Raw genomic sequence first — 5,062 nt, forward strand, 5'->3', positions numbered from 1 at the left:
AGAGAAAAAAGAGCACAATACAAATACAGACTAGAGGGAGAAAAAGATATATTTGTTCTTTTATGTAGATGCTCTTGTGTGTTCTTTTGTTTTCCTTTTTTACTAATTTGACGTCTAATCAGCATTGTCAAACGAATGCACTGCAGCCAAATACAGTCCCTTTCAGCTTTGTTTACCATAAACAACATGATAGTCATCACAGAGGAAAAAGCCCCGGAGCTAGCGAGTGTAGGGTTAACAAAGACCAAAACACTCCAGCTATTGCTTAAATTACAAGTAAATGATCTGTTGAATACTTGTGTGAACAACATCCAAAGTATGTTGAGCAACAGTCAAAGTATTTTGTAAAAAATATGTCCATAAGCTTGATTTGTGTGTAATATAGAATCATACAAAAATAAGTAAACAATAAGTTCAGATGGCTTTAAGGTCACTGATTGACAGATTGACTATTTTGCAATGCAGCAGGAGGTATCTACCACAAGTTTTATCTCGGGGAAATTCATCAGCATGAGCCTCCTTATCTCTGTGATGACCAACAGCATCTGCCCAAGTCGAAACAGGAGAAACACTGCAGCATAGCTGACTGAAAAGTATATATATATAAAAAAATAAATAAATATATATTGCAAGTAAACACACATGAAGTTCTGGGGCGGCATGACTCAGTGGGTAAAGTGGTCATCTTGTAGCCTGAGGGTTGTCGGTTCGATCCTCGGCCTGTCGAGGTGCCCTTGGGCAAGACACCGAACCCCAAATTGCTCCTGATGGGTCGTGGTTAAACGCCTTGCATGGCAACTTCCGCCATCAGTGTGTGAATGTGTGTGTGAATGGGTGAATGTGATGTATGATGTAAAGCGCTTTGGGTAAATACAAACCACTTACCCTTTAGCTATTCTAATCTCCTAATAAATTAATTAAAAAAAAATCCTCTGTGAAAGGGCGGGGGCATGAGAAATGCTTCAAATAAGTATTCAGAGAATGAAGTTATGAGCTGATTTTTTTATTGTTTCATGAAGCCTTTAAACAACATAGCATTTTCCAGTTTATCAGATTAGATGCTTGTCTTACCGTTTGAATGAGGAAGTGTCAAATGCATCAAAGACATACATGTTGATGGATGATGGTTGTTAAACCAGGGTAGGGGGTGTTGTCTATAAACTTAAGAAACAAAATTTTTATGTGCTAGTTCTACTTTGGTGCCTTGACAACGACTTGTTCAGGTAAAATCAACGATTCCATGGCAAATGCTCACAACATTAACAGAAAAAAAGACAAATGCTAACAAACTGTTTTATAATCTATACTTACATCGAAATGATAGTATACAGATATGCCAATGTGAAATATGTTGACATATCGATTTAATTACAAGAATATGTACAAATACTTTCAAAACCCACTGCACTAGTATAATATGTACATAAAACTGATTTCCTTTGTAGTTCTATCACACCTAAGGTCACACTTTATTTCACACACTGGTGAAGCAAAGTTAAAATGGCTTTCAACCCTTTATAGATGCTGCTTGTAAACTCCTTTGGTTGGTCTTTTCTATCATATCCTATTTCAAACTTTATTTATCACATATCACACCTATTGTTTTTAGCATTACCATGACATCATCACAAAGCCTTTGTCCTTTATAGATAAGCTGCTCAGATTATAATCACCTACTGAGTCATTCGAGCAGATCTGGTATATGATGACCTAAACTTATATCCATATATAGGAATGACAGGACAGATCCTGTGGCAATAGACAGTCATTGAGCAGTAACTGATCTCATTATCATGATAGTCTTTAAGATCACCGCTTAATATGTCAGGGAGATGTGAACCCTCTCGCATGCTTAGGCCTATGTGAAATGTCTTATGTGACATGCAACAGAATATTAAGTTGATTTTCTTTGTCAAAAATAAAGATTGTAAAAAAAAATTGCAAACATTTGTCTCTTTTTCTATTAGTGTTGACAGAAATTGTCTTGAACAAACCTATTTGAGGAGCGAAGTCTCCATGAAAAACAAAAAGATGAAAATTTAACATGCATGATTAATATAGCGTAAGCAGCAGTATTAAAGGCAATATTTACTACTGTTTTGGCTCTAATGTTATATGCTATAATACCTGAATAAACACTGCTGAGTGTGAATGTGAGTGTGAGTTTTTGCTGTCTTTTGATAGGCATTTTTGTTCTCTCATGACTGAATCTGTCTGTGCATGAAGTGCAAACACACTTATGAGTCTCAGTACAGTGGCATGCTAAGCCAGTGGTTTGCCACTAAAACTGAGTTCTGCTGGTGTAAAGCCAAACTCTTACATGGACAATGAGACAGAGGAACAATGAAAATGATCTGTACCCCAAGGGCCTATTCCTGCTATCTATGAATTATTCACTCTCAGCAATTAATTGAGCAAGAACTAAACAGTGGGAGTTAAATTCTTCAGTACACACAGAGCTAGAGGGAACATAAAACACTCCAATATATCAAAATTGAAAATAAACTTGGCACACAGCTTCTCTTTTATCATAGCAGATCCACTTATCTATGATTCATCAATGTTTCTTTTTTTTACTGCTGTTCTTTTTGTAATTAGCAGTATATCAGTGACTGTATTAGTGATACCGGTGGTTAACATACAGTTCTTAAATTATTTCTATATCTAATTTTGCCGTTACCAAATGATGTAAGGTCATTGCCCACATGGTGTGTTTTTTAGGGGCTATACATTTACAACACTGCTGTTTTCTTGTTTTGTTTTTCCTGCTGTGATCTCAAAAGGAGAAAAATACTAACCTTGTTTCCACATTTATTGTTTTGCTTACACCATACAAATTTGGCAACTCTCTCCAGTCTGAGAACTTTTAGTCTTATGCAGAAATTTGCCCAGTTAAAATACAATGCAGCCATATTTCAGTTGCTGTTTGTGGTACTGTTGTACCATTACTCAACACTGAACCTTTATTTATTTTCCCTATACTACCCAAATTAGACAAAGAACAATCCTAAATAAGTGTAACCTTTAAACAAACATCTAGAACCACTACAGCCATTTGCTTTACCTAAGAGGTGGAACTGTGAAACAATAAAATCTCCAAGCACTTCTGAAAGACCTAAACCTTCTACCAATAACATGTCTCACACCTTTTTAGTCTTTTTCACAAGGTCAGCAGCAAGCCCTGCAGACAGACAAGTAATTTTATGCTGCGCTGCTGTCACTGATGTGCAGGTGAGAATGTGGTGATTGAATTTTAGTCATTGTTGAAGTGTAAATCAGTTTGAAGCAATGGCATTAATATCCAAACTGCTGATCAAAATACACTTTCATTTAGAAGAAATGTGCTGTCTGCTGCTTGTTTAAGGTAGGAAGGTTATTCTAAATTAATAGAAAACATTTTATTTTTGTGATTTTGTATGTTGGAAATTCATGACTCTGTCAGACTGAATGTTTGTGTTGTCAGGTTGTCTGTTCAGTCGTGTCTTATGAATTGTCGGTGCTGCACATGCGCATGCTGACTGCATAAAAGAAAATATGTAATACCATTAGATAACTGATTCAGGACAAATAAGACTGTCATGAGAGATTTTAACTAAAATACTGAAAAGAGGGACCATAATGACTGATATTTTCAACTGAACCTCTTTTTGTTTTTCGTTTGGTGACCATGTGGTGGCACGTTGACATGTTTAGTGAGCCTCACTTTTTTTCAGATACTTTGAAGTGAGCTTCATGGCTTTGACAGTGATGAATCGACTGGCAGATCCCTGCAGGCCATCTTTGAAATGTCACTCTGAGTTGAGTCTCTGGCATGCTGCATGTCTCTCTGATGTTTTATATGAAATATGTGGAAATGTCAAAAAGGAGAGAATCTAGAGTCATGCCATTTTAAGGTTTCCATGCTTGGCCTCAGTCATTAGTTTTAAAGACATTATAAACACAGATAGTTTTGAATCAGAGTGAGATATTAGAGAAAATGTGAGTGAGCAACACTGAGTACGATTGTGGTGACTCATCAGAGAATTGAAATACAGAAAAATATAATAATTAGGAATAAAAAAGGGGTCTTTTGAAACAACATCTTTACAAGTAACTGAGAGAGCAATGTAAAATGGAACAACCACATATATATTGTCTTTTCGTTTGTCTTTCTTTATCTCTGTTTTTTCATTTTAAAAGCTAAAATCCTGACTGTGTGAGAGCCACTTTAAATACAATGGCCTGTACAGATTCTGCTTTGGGGTACATATGTGCATAACTGTGGTGGATTGGCATCACCACAACCTGCTGAAGGCTGCCAGAGTTGAAGAATCCCAGCTTAGATTGAAATAGGTAAACAGGTAAAGAAATAGGTAATGTATGTCCAGACTTTTCACTAGCACTGTGTGTGTGTTTATATATATACATATATATATATATATATATATATATGTATATATATATATATACTATATAGTATATTTTATGAGGATTTATACACATGTGACATCTGCGTGCGGTCGGTTATGGCGAAGCTGATGCTGATGAGTTTGCTCTCGTACTCCAGCATAGGGTGTTGTGTTGCAGTTTCTCCCCCTAATCTGATGGTGGCAGCAGGGGTGGTAATGGCCGGTAAACTCACCTGGTTGGACTTTTTTCTTTTGGTGGTTCACTTCAGTTCTGGTACATATTTTCTGTTTTAAAACAACAATGGCGTCCAGTGATTCAGTGTCTTTATTAGCTTGTGGAAAAAAATGAAGAAATAATTTGATCAGCCTCTCATCAACTTGATCCATTGGGTGTTATTTTTGAAAATGGCGGTTACTATACAAATTCAGCAAGAAAATCCAGAAATCCGGAAACTCGTAATTCCAAATTGACCAATCATAAAGGAATATATTTGCGTAACCGTCTGTGTAGCAGGGGTGCACGTCAGGTCTGGAAGAGGAGTGTGTCAACCCTCCGCGGAGCTACGCAGCACCTCCAGCGGTTTCACAGATTTAAAACTGGACAGGGATGTTTCTAAGGGGGGCATCAAGGTGAGCCAGTGCCACCATGAAAGCAGGCTTGGACCCCCTGTGAA

Source organism: Melanotaenia boesemani, chromosome 3, assembly GCF_017639745.1.
Source record: "Melanotaenia boesemani isolate fMelBoe1 chromosome 3, fMelBoe1.pri, whole genome shotgun sequence".
Taxonomy (NCBI): domain Eukaryota; kingdom Metazoa; phylum Chordata; class Actinopteri; order Atheriniformes; family Melanotaeniidae; genus Melanotaenia; species Melanotaenia boesemani.